Source organism: Aulonocara sp. 'chitande type north' Nkhata Bay, linkage group LG14 (genome assembly GCF_057382095.1).
Source record: "Aulonocara sp. 'chitande type north' Nkhata Bay isolate Kocher_YH1m ecotype deep benthic linkage group LG14, A_spYH_male_GT1.1, whole genome shotgun sequence".
Taxonomy (NCBI): Eukaryota; Metazoa; Chordata; class Actinopteri; order Cichliformes; family Cichlidae; genus Aulonocara; species Aulonocara sp. 'chitande type north' Nkhata Bay.
Window position 1 is genome coordinate 36,733,563 of NC_141357.1, and position 12,854 is coordinate 36,746,416.

Below are 12,854 nucleotides of genomic sequence, written 5' to 3' on the forward strand. Positions count from 1 at the left end.
CCCTCTCACGCTTCATCTCCATCCGTCCATTAGTGAGGAGGGAAGCACCTGCTAACACCTTCTGTTTTACAACATTACACACCTAACCTGCTCTCATATTAATTTGGTTGATGAAAATATGAAAATTATGCTCATATAAAAAAAAAAGATAACTTCTATAATCCTGCTGTTTATCTTTCTTTTGTTTTTTTTTGGAGAACACAGGTTTAGTTATTCCATCAGAAGCAGGACTTCTGAAGCCATCAGATCACTGAAAAAGACGACCAGAGCTCTTTTTAGGCCAGGATCCAGTTTTACATTTACACAACAGCAAAGAAAGAATCACACTTCCCAGCAGTCACACACACAAAGGTCAGCCAATTCAAATATTAGATGCCACCTTTACAAACATCATGCACGATTAGTTAGACGATTAGATTCTGTGTGGTTTCAGCTTGTGTTTGTATAAGAAGACATGTTTAGTCTCCATATTTGCTCCTGTGTATCTACTGCAGCCTGAGCCCAACAGGACAAAAGCAAAAGTGTGTCAAAAACTGCTGTTCTGTCTGCAGTCGCTCGCGTAGCTGGTACACACAAGTTGTCCTTTGGCGGCATCATGCTGCACCAAAGTTTTTAAGCCATGAATCATCAGTCTGATTGCTGTAAACATATAAATACTTTGGTAGCACAGCTCCATAATGCTGCATGATGGATGCACTGGCACGGCTGTGTGAAAGAAGCAGCCGTTGATTAGTAGGTTCGTTTCTATGCACCAGCACTCATGAGGTGCTTTGTATTTACGAGCCATTCAGAGGGCAGAATCTGAAGCTGATTCATGTGTGCACACTTCCACAAGGACTGCGGTTCATAAAGGAAACACCGGCTGCGAGTAAGGTTTTATAAACCAGATTACAGTATGGATCCTACATATTGTTTTATAAACGAGGCTGAAGGACTGCAGAACACAAAATCAGGCTGTCAGGATAAAATGTGCTTTCCATTGTCTGCCTAGGAAAGTGTGCTTGTTCTCAAAAGAAAACAAAATAAATTTATATGAGTAGCTCCAGGCTGTCCTGTTGGACTGTTTCATATTAGACTTCAGTTATCAGCTGAGAAGCTTAACAGAGGCTGCAGCGAACCGGCTCTTAAGAAATATAACCGAAACTAAAAAGTGATTTTAGTGAAGATTTTTAGAAAAGAATACGGCACTTTTGATGTAAAGTCTGTAAAGACTAATATTTAATGATCATGGTAATAACAAAGTTTGTATGAATAATATTTACAGTCATTAATGGGTTAATTTTCTGGATTCCAGATGCATCTGGACGGTCTCATTTTGCCTGACTTTAAAACATGAGAAATCAACAGTCAGCTGATATTATACCTTATGTTAATAATGTTATACTTTATGTTAATAGAAGATCTGACTAGAAGACATGTGTACGTGTATGTGGAAAACATCAGGCTGAACACTTCCAAACCTCGGTGCAGTTTTTGCTGTCGGACAGAAATCACTGCTGACTAGAGACTTTCAAAAGTGATAAAAATGACTGACTTACTTTGATTATGGTGTTGACTAAACTGCTCATAAGACACAAACATTTCCAGGATGTCTGACCAGAAATAAATGTAGAAAATTAGACGTTGAGGCTCATGAGAATCATTTTGTTGTTGGGTTGAAACATTTAGATTCAGAAAGAGCCATAACCCAGCCCCTGTAACCCGGTGACTAAAACACAGGTAAGAGAGAGGAAGGAGAGACTGAGGATTAAAATGTGCTCTGATGTATGCATGCCTTTCAGTATAATGAACACTTTAACATAAATATTACTGCTGAGGTTATTTTTTTACTGAGCCTTTCACAAATATGAGCAGAAATTAGTTTTTTATTGTGCATATCAACCATAAAACCACTCAGTGCATTTCTAAAGACAATTCTGTGTTTTTAAATGTGCTTATGTGGGTAAACTAATGATAATAATTACACTGAGGTATTTCATTAATCAGCTTATGCGAGCACCTCCAGATTGAAATGCTTAACAGACTCCAGTGTGATTCAGCAGAATTAGATTAGCTTCAGTATCTTTTGACTGACTCACCTAGACTGCTGCAGCATTTACTCCCTGCTTAAAAATGCAATTTGAAGGAGTTTAAAGAAGAAAATGATCTACAGAAGATTTTATGGTTTATTGTAAAAACACAAATGAGCAACGTCTACAGAATAAGCCAAAACACCAAAGAGCATGCTTTATGAGTCAGTATTTATGCACAGACAGATGGGTTGTTTAGTGAAAAGTTGATAATATAAAGATGGATGAAGGTCATTTATTGAGAACTGGAAAAAGTGAGAGATGGGTGGGAAAAGAGAAGGATGTACCCATGAATAAAAGAAAGACGAGAAGAGTTGTGTGAAACCCAAATGGGAAATTAGAGATAAAAAAAATGGGGCCAGCAGGGAAGGAGGAGTTAAAGACAGGAGATGAAGAGAGATCAAAGAGGGAGGGAAAGAGTGAGGAGGATGGATTTAAAGGAGGAATGAAGAAGCAAAAATTAACAGACTGATGCGAAGTACAGATGAGGAGTGACAGAGGGGCGAATCAGAGATAAAAAGCCAATAAGTTGAGGAAGGAAGAGTACAACATGAGTGATGGGAGGTGCATAAGGACAGCGGGTAGTGAATAAACAGAGGAAGGAATCAGTAGTAGTGGTATCACAGTAATACCCAGGACTCTTTGGTAAACAATCAAACACATCATGCATCTCTTTGTATATCTAAAACGGTACTCCATTTGTGTCCATTTGAGCAATTATTTGGTGACACAAAGGATTTTGGGTATGCAGCCAATGCAGACATGTTGCTAACAGCAACACAACAATACTATGTAGCTTGGTGTTGATGATGCTGTGAAGAGGTAGAGTTTTAAAAAAGCAGCATGAAAAGCACAGAACCTGGCTGTAGCAGACACATTTAACTTCAAGAAGTCTACTCTGACGATTGTCTTCTCTGCAGGAGTTAAACTAAAAAGCTGAACACAGCACAGACATGAACAGAGTAGCTCACAAACTGGTTCTCTATGACGCTCCCCTCTGCTGAGAGTAAACAGCTACATAGGAACCTGTAGGGACCTCAGGAACAACCTCATGAATGACACGTTTCCTCTCAGGATTACTTATTTTGCATGTGGTCACCACCATGGTCTCTGTTAGGCTCTTCCTGCGTGGACAGCCCTCTACAAAGGGAATGCTGGGGAATGATCAAAGATGAGGAAACCACAGGTGGAGGGTAGGAAAAAGAGGAATAAAGATATGAGAGGTAATAAAACACCAAATAAAAATAATGCTCAGGAGGAAGGGAGGCAGAGGGAGGAGAGGATGAAAAATAAAGATGCAAGACTGATGTGAGTTCAGGTCCTCAACATGTATATGGTTTGTAATCAGAGTACAGTTGAATGTGTGTTACCATAGCAACTGGGGGGAGAGTTTTAATGGGGCAATCGATCTCTGAGGGGTGGGGTTGGTTAAGGTGAGAGAGACTGAGCGAGAGGCTAGAAAGTGAGAGAGCATTCATCCATCAGGAGATGAGACTGAGCTGGCTCAGCAGAGAGGCCGAGGCAACATCAAACAAAGAAGCGCGCACACACACACACACACACACACACACAGTTTGAAACATTCTGATACTTAAACACGAGTAAACCCTGTAAAGATTCCGTTCAAGAGACAGCCTTTGCTGTAAGTCACTGTAAATAGTTTATACTCAAGTAACTGACAGCAAATCGAAATTCCATGATTATTTATTTTTGTGATAACCATACGTCATGTTTGCTGTTTTTATGTGTAGCCAGGATATAGTCTGACTGTCGTCCAGTGACATGCAACTGGGGGGCTCCATTCCCCCTGAAATCTTGAATCGGATAAGTGCTGATGAAAACCAATGGATCATCAATTATATGATGACTGTGGAAGAATTTCTCATTCAGTCAAAACAAATCAGGCAGTAAAATCTGGGAACCCATCAATTAATCTGCTGCCCTAATCTCTGGGTACAATGGCCAATTTTTGAGGCTACTAGCAACTTGTATTGTTTATGAATGCTGACTGTTTATGCAATGAAACCCAGACTGCAAAGAAAAGCCAGAAACACACCTGCGCTAAAAGTCTTTCCAACTATTTACATGCAGGCCTTTGTTTCTAAGGATCAGGTCAGTAACAGCTACACAAATGAGAGGCCAAAGTGAACAAACATCCATTCTACGACAAATAAAGTTCCGCTGTCCTCAACACCAGGAGTGCACTGGTGACAGTTTTCCTTTTGCTAAATCAAAACAGCAAGTGACAGGAGACATAAAAGCCTTGCAGCAATGAGTCAGTAGACTCTAAATAGACACAAGAATATTTATGCAGAGATTTTCTAGACAACCGTGAAAGTCATCTTCAGCTGTTCATACACACCTTCATGCAGGATTTTATCCGTCACACACACTGACTGATGCACTTTTTTGCTAATTTGACTTCCCCAAGGAGCCAGAGTCAAAACCACTCCCAATCCTCAACCTCCTGCTCCAAAACTTTTGACTACAACGTCACCAAATCTGATGAAACAGAAATAAACAGTGCTCCATCGACTGGGTGGAAGTGTGCCACCTGTCACTGCCGCTGTTTTCTGCTGATTTCTGTTGGTTTTATTTAGCCCGTGCTGTTTGCCATGTCTTCTACATTTCCCTGTCTGCTCTTTCTATTTCTATTTAACTCTCTTATTTTTCTATTTCCAGTTTTACTTTTAAGGTTAGTCTTCTTATCCGTCTCACTGGCTGCATTTCCGTTCTTTCCCCATTGTCTACCTTGCATTAACTGTTCATCCCTGTCTTGTTTTCCAATCTCTCAAAGGGCTGCGGAGGCAGATCTGATGTTATTTAAACTGACCCAGAAGCAGACAACACGAGGAGAAACGAACTTGGTTAAACAAAAGACGAGCCGTTTATTCATGCTGAAACATGAAGATACAAAAACAGGGAAACAAAACCAAGGGCTAAACCTAAACAGGGAAAGAACTAAACAAAAGAATGACACACAAGGAGGAGGACTCACACAAACACACATCAACACAGACACACTGAGAGGGACACAAAGGACAAAAACACAAGGGGAACCTAAAAGGGAAAGAAACCAAACTGGGAATATAAAGAACTTAAAACAGACTAACTTAAGACTGCTATGATACATAAAACATAAACCACCATAGGAATTAACACCAAAACACAGGAACTCAAAAGCACTGGGTCAAAATGACCCAGAACCATGTCTGTGTCCCCTATTCCTGTCTCCTTGGCTTGTTTTTAGTTTGAACTTTCTTGACATTTTCTAAAGACTGTATCAGCTTTGTCTTTTTAAAAATAAACCTCATGTGTTATTCCTCTCACTGAGTTCTTTGTTCACATTGCAGGTCCACAGTGATGGGAAACATGTAACAGCTGCTTCCAGAAAAATTCTTCATAACATTTAGAAATTATTAAGAAATATAATCTTGCATAATGGCTCACAAACCCTGTGAGTATTATGATTATCCAAAGAGATGCTGCAGTTCAGAGCAGAGTCATCCTACACTAGATTAGCAATCTGCATCTGCAATATTACACTACATTACACTGTCTTTAGTCATGCTTGCACACACACACAATTATGACATCTGATGATGCACACACGCCTCTGCTTCCACTGTTTCAGTCCAGCGTTCTCATTTCTCCTTTTGCTCACTCTGCGTACCTAAACAGCCGTCTCCCATCATGCATGTTATGGTAAGTACTGTCATTAGCCTCCGACTGTAATCTTCTACTCATGAAATAGCCATTTACAACAAATGATGATTAACCATGATTGCTGGGGTGCACAGCAGTCCACATGTTTGACCCCAATGTGTGCAACATGAAAAACAATGTGGAAACCGCAGAAACAACCAGAATCTGATCTCACAGACATGAATGACAGGCTGCTTATTATTATTATTAAATATGTTACTTTAGATTAAATGATCAGAAAAAGAGCTCAGCGCTCGGTCTGACCATTAATTAGCTTTCTGTTGTGTTGCCTCTAAATGATTTCTTTGAATATGTTCATTAGAGTGACATCAGTCATGTGACCAAAATGTGACCAATCATTAAATGAAACCACTGGTCATAGAAGTGAGAAATATACAATGAAGACTGGATGTAGGTGAATCTGAATCTGGTTGGCGCAAACAATAAAAAACAGAGAAAACTGTCAAAGACAGGAAGTGAAACTGACAGGAGTGCAAAGACACCAGGAAATACAAATTAAAATTGGACATTTAAGTGGGCTAAACAATAACATGTTCAAATTGAAAAGTTTTAGAGCACTTTATGATGCAAATAATTTTAGTAACACCAGTTGGATCTAGTAAGATAAGCATCTTCTCATCATTGTATCACTTCTTTGAACAGCTTGATGCAACTGTCATCTACTGATGAGCTGCTTGACTTACATCTGCAGTTCTGGTCAATGAAACATCAAACAGGAGCAAGATTGATGTGTTTTCTGTCTGCACTGATTAGACACATGCAGCTTCCTCTTTAAACTAATCACAGCTACACTGATAGTCTGATACTGCGCTATTAATTACCCACTAAGAATCAACACAGGAGTGAAGTGGCTGCTCCTGCGGTTTCTGTGGTTGCACATTAAGCATCCGGAGACAGAGTAATCTACACTGAATCGTTCTGCAGCAGCTGTTCGCTGCCTGTCTTCACCACAAATTACCTTTCCATCGAAGAATCACAGAACCATGGGTACGTGGCTCAAAATGAAACACCAAATTTCAAGTTGATATGAAAGTATAAAGGACTGAATAAGTTAGAGTTTTTGTGAAGATTCTGATAAACTTTAAATTTCATATATCTCAGTTTTTAAAAGTTGCTAATAACTTAGACATCAGTATATTTATCACATTTAGACCCTGCTATTAAAGACTAACATTGGATATTACAACAGACAAGAAAACCATACTTGATCTTCCCAAAACCATGGATTATTTCCACACGTTATATTCATTGTGTATCATTTTATCATTCATTCATATTTTATTTCAGGACTATTGACTCACTCAAGTGGCCATTACAGAAACTGCAGTTTTTACCGTTTCCACACTGGTTTTTCAGCTTGACAGGCTGCTGCTTGATGGAAATCAAGAATATGTCCCTTCCTTCCCTTGGTGGTTCTTGGTGTCTGGGGGTGGGCGTCCAGGTACACACCAGCTCACTCCTGGTGGCTGCTTGTCGGGGCCTGGAGCCTGGGGCTCGGTCACTCAGGCACAGCTGGCTGCCGGCGGAGCTCACAGGCACGTCACTGCAACTCCCCCTGGCTGCTGCTGAGTGAGCCCTCATCTGGGACTCTCCTCAGCTCTTTCTGGGACAGTGGCGCGGCTGCCCCTCTGTTGGTCTTCCTTGGTCTCTTGTGTTCTGAGGGCCTCTGGATGTCTGGAGTCTTGATCTCCTCCATACCTGCTTCATGCCCTGGAGGACGGGCTGTGGCTCCCCCACACCCTCTAGCAGATCATTACATGAAGGAACCTTTTAAAAACAAGCGCGTCCATGCTCACAGGTGTACACACGGGTGCTCACACACACAAACTACACCCTTTTTGGCTCCTACCTCAAAGCACACTGTGTGCTGTCGATCTCACGTGCTGCACAATAATGTTTAACATTTAGTATTTACTGTCATATTCACCTAGATCATCGTGATGACGTTGTTTATTATATTGCTCTCTTGTTTTGCTTGTTTTCTCTTTTTTCTTTCTCAACAGGTGATCCAGGTGATTGATGTATTTTTTGTCTGTTTGTTTTGTTGGTTTTTGTTTTTGACCGTCCCTCTTCCCTGCTGTTTTCTTTCCCCCAGTCATGTCTGTCCCGTGTGTAGCAAGTGAAAATAAAATAAAATAAACAATAAAAACAAAGGTGAATCAAATAGACCAATACGGCAAGGCTGGGATGGTCCATTTGGTAAAGTAAATCCGTTGGGCATCTTTCTTCGCCTTTAGACAACAATTCTGATGAAAAAGAACCAAACGGGACAGGCGGGAAAAAAAAAAAGAAGAATATGTCAGCAACTCAAAAACTGCATGCTGCATAAAGAAATGTCAGCACAGGCCAAAACATTGTGTGCATTTCGGTTCATTAACCCTCTCAAGGCAGGCGTTGCAGATTTGCAACAGTTAAAAGCTAACAACCTGATTACCCCACATACATCTTCTATGAGGTTTTTTTTACTCAGAAGTACCACTGCAGGTATTCTTTTGTGCATTAGCAACAAAAACTTAATTTGAGCCTGAGAGGGCTAATAAATATCAGGAATCTAGCTCATGTGTTTCTAGACATGTAACACGAGTAAAACACAAACTGTTGTAGAGTTTAGACGGCTGGATTAATTACAGCCTGAACGTCTGCTCCAGCAGACGAATGTGAGACTGACGAATGAAAACCTTCATCTCCTGGATGATGTATGAAACCCTGCTGGCAAGCTTTTTCTATCTTTTAAAGGCGACTCAGTCCTCTCTCCCTCTCTTGCTCTATTCTCCCCTGAGCAAATAACAGCAGTAAATGACAAATCAATGTTTCATATCAATAAGTAATTTGTGCTGAAAATGACAGGGCAGGATGAGGATTTTATTTCAGCCATACAGGTTTCACAGCAACAAATACTATGTGACTTTTCAGGAGAAAGCACACACGAGGACATTAAACAAAACAAACAAACAAACAAACAAAAAAGCTGATTTATCGTATTTTGTATTTTGTACACCATTTTTCCCGTTTAGTTTTGGAGCAGCTGCCAGATTTTCCAAGTAAATCAACCTTGAAACTACTTAAACTGACAAAAGCTGCACAGATTTTACTCTGGCAGCAGCCAGTGAACTACCAGTGTGGTGAAGGAACATGACTATGACTCTAACTTCATATGGCTTCTGAAAAGCAAACAGTTCATGTAAAAAGGGTCCTTTGACTTTTTTTTCGGGTCATGCAGGTGAAACAGGGTGAGAGGCAGCCTGTCACACCACATGCTGCTGCTCAAAGAACAAAACCTGGGCATTTTTTAACTACAGTCGAAATAACACCAGTGCATTCAACCATGCCTCCATCCTTCCACTACTTCAAAGTTTTGCGCTCCCAAATTGTCACTTTGGGGCTTTTGTGTTTGTTAGTTGAGCCTCAGGAACAAAATAAATGTAGACAGGATCATCCTGAATTGCTCTTTTTAGAGACGCTTCAAAGCCAGGTCTCTTTTTGAACTGTTTCATCGTGTAGTTCTATAGAGATAATAATTCAACAATTTATCACAATATTCTCAGTTTAATTATAATTGTTTTTAATGTGAAGCACAGAAACAAGAATAACAGTCCTTATTATGGTCACCAAACTGAGAGGCCTCACATAGAGTGTGTGCAAACGCACACAGACAAAAACTGCACAATCTGACAAAATATAATAAGGCACAGATGAACTAAATAATAGAGTCTGTCTCTCTAGATTCTCTATCATACAGATCAATGCAAGCTTGAGTGCTTCAAGCACTCGATTCCTCTCCTTGAAGCCTCTCTGTGCTTCTCAGTTCCTGTCACCAAATGTGACAGGAGGAGGTGAGGAAGCGGCACAAGCCGAGAGGCATTTAACAAAAAAGTGAGACATCCTCCAAGAAGCCTCATTTTAAAGCAATTTCAATTAAATATAAGGTGTGGCAGAAGTGCATCATAAAGCTTGTATTACGACTGCTGTTGTGTTTTATGATGACAGATTTTATGATCACAGATTTATATTTAAGGCTACTTTACTTACATTTACAAGCTAATGTATCATCAACAGAACATAAACAGTAAAGTGTAGAAGTGACGAGTTTCTTCACAAAGTCAATCATCTTAAATAGCTCAAACATTTCATGAAAACAAAGAAATTGTTGTTTAAGGACTCGTCCTTCTGCCATCCACCCACCTATCCATTCATCCATCAACCCTCGTTTGTACACCTCCTTTTTACACCGAAGGTAAAAACACTTCTGCAGGGGTACACCTGTGCATCCACAATTAAAAGTGAATCCTTCAGCACAGCGTACTGAGATTAATTTCCTGTTTACAGACAGGAGGAAGGGGGACAGAGCAGACGATGAAGCACACATTAGAGAAAAGAAAAGCCTTCTAACAAAGGTCTGAGGAGCTTGGAAAGAAAATCTCCAAAAGTTGATTCTGTTCATCTGGACGTAGCGTTTTGTGGGAGAAACGTTTCGTCACTCATCCAGGTGACTTCTTCAGTCTCAGCTGACTGCAAGTTTCAATCTTATAAACAGTACATTTGCATAATGACTGAAACCAGCCCACTGAAGGAACAATGGGCTGGGAGGTCAGTTCCTTAATCTTAATTATGTAAATTCTCATGACATTGATCAACAACCACTGATCAATGGCCATGAGTACCATTCACAGAGAGTTGGGGAATGGCTGCAATCACAGCATTGTAAGATGGTGACAGATGAACCCTTAGGCCCCCTCCTCGATTCAGAGATGGTCTTTCCCTTTTCACGTAAATGTCCTCCTTGACTCTGCCCTCAAACCAGCGTTCCTCCCTGTCCAGGATGTGTACATCCTCATCATTGAAAGAGTGTCCACTGGCCTGTAGGTGTAAATAGACTGCAGAGTGCTGGCCTGACGAGGTGGCTCTTCTGCGTTGTGCCATCCGCTTCGCCAGAGGTTGTTTGGTTTCCCCAATGTATAAATCCTGGCAATCCTCCTGCACTTAACAGCGTACACTGTGTTACTCTGTTTGTGTCGGGGGACCCGATCCTTGGGGTTTAAAAGCCGCAGAGACCCGGTGTTTAGAAAAAATGCGTCTCAACTGCTCCGATGCTCCTGACATGTACGGGATCACTGCAGGTTTTCGCTTGGGCAGCGGTTGTCCTTCTCTCCTGGATCGGCTGCAGCTTTCTTTTGGCGCCTTCCCAGCTTTGACAAAAGATGTTTTATCTTCATGCTGCTGGATAAAATCGACTGGTGGTTGCTTTCCTTACACTAGCGAGCATAGACAGTGAAGCTGAGTTTGAAGCGTGTTTGAAGCATGTTACCGTGCACACCACGTGGGTATTCATAATGCACATGAAGAAATGTAGATATGTGTGGAAGTATGCGATCTGACATGGAACAATGTAACCCTCACATAGACAGAGGAAGACAAAGACACAGAAACTGCTGTCTGCTAAGAAAAACGGATTGCTAATAAACCCACGTATAGGAATTCAACCATATATTTGGATGGCTGGCAGGAAATAAGCAGGACTCAAAGTTATTTTATTTTGAGCTATTTTTCAACAAAATGTGAGTCTTCAAACGGTGCATTTTCTCTTAACACAATGTAAGCTTGCAACAATGTGTTTAACACCAAAAACCAGATGATGTGGAACACCTGCAGGTCTGCTGGGTTAAAGCCATGCTAAAAGCTAAAATTTGTGAGACATTTGGTAAAGGCTTAGAGAGCGCTAACTCAAGGACAGATGCCACTCCTGGGTACTTTGAAAATAGCCAGCAGTCTAACAGACTTGTCTCTGGTCTTTTAAAGCAGACTGTATTAGCTGTCGCAGCAATACACTTCCAGAGGGGAGAGGCTTTATGGTCCCTGGTGCTTTTCTCCATCTATTTCTACCCTCTCTCTGCCTCTCAGCCCATCGCTTTCTCTCTCAGTTCTGTCTTTCTCTCTCAATGTTCATTTTCTGGTACACAAACACAATCATTTTTCAGAGTAACTGTCCTTTAAATGGCTGGCTGTTATTTTACTGTCACCACAGAAATCCTCATCCAAACTTTGAATGGTGAGTGGATGACGAAAAGACGGAGATGGCGAGACGCAGCAGGATACAATCCGTGAATTAGAAAAGTGTCTTTCAGTCAGCAAATAAACAAACCACCTGATGCTCTCCCAAACACTCGCCTCACAACAAAGCCCCTTTTTCCTAATAAGACTCCTCTTTATTTGAAGGACTATTTCGATCTCTTCGCCAGCGCCAGATCTAGTGATCTGATCTAGATTAGTTTAGAAGTGTTTGAAGCTTTAATCTGAAACTCAGAGGAAGAAACCACTTTGTCTAATGAGGTCAAGAGTTTACAAAAAGGACTTATATGTTAGGTCCTTCATCAGCAGCCCCAAAATGTTGCTCTGTATCACACACGCACACTGGTGTCTGGTATGTCATGATCAAATATTTTCTGATTTGGTTTCTAGTTCTTAGTAACTGTAGGAAGAAAGCTTTTTAATTTTGACAAGCATAGTTAAACAGTAACCAATCACATGTCATAGCTTACACAAAATAACTATTTGTATTTTCAGCTTTTAATCTTGAGATGAATCTTCTGCCAAGTGTTTGACTTTGATGTTTTTTTATTGCATGTTGTTGGCATAATTTATTCTTCATTCAGTTCATTGTGGCGGAGGTGTGGTCCCTGGCTCAGCTGCAGGGGAGGGGTGGTGCAGTGAGATCAAAGGGGCGGTGCCGGGGAGTCAGTCTGTATGCTGTATTCAATGTTGCTTCCCTTGACTTGTTTTTCCTGATTAGTTTCAGCTGTGTATCCCGGCGTTTCCCATTTTCCTAATTACCTTTTGTGTATTTAAAGCTTTTGTATTCCCTCAGTTTTCACTTTTGTTGTTCTGTCATTTGTGGAGTGTGTCGATTTCTGCACACATATGCTGACTTGTAAGTTAATTAATAAAAACAAGGCATTATTTCTTTTGTAGCTGAAGTCCATCAGGTGACAGAAACCCTGATGGTTTCCTTACATATATGGGATCTTTTGGTGATGGTGCTGTGGCAGTATTAGTTAGCAGGAA

General features: G+C 40.7%; 1 protein-coding gene across 3 annotated transcripts in view; it reads right to left on the minus strand.

The window, feature by feature from the left end:
- slc8a2b (solute carrier family 8 member 2b) overlaps positions 1-12,854 on the minus strand; it is a 212,269-nt gene that overhangs the window by 66,804 nt on the left and 132,611 nt on the right. The gene's annotated exons all lie outside the window — the stretch shown is intronic.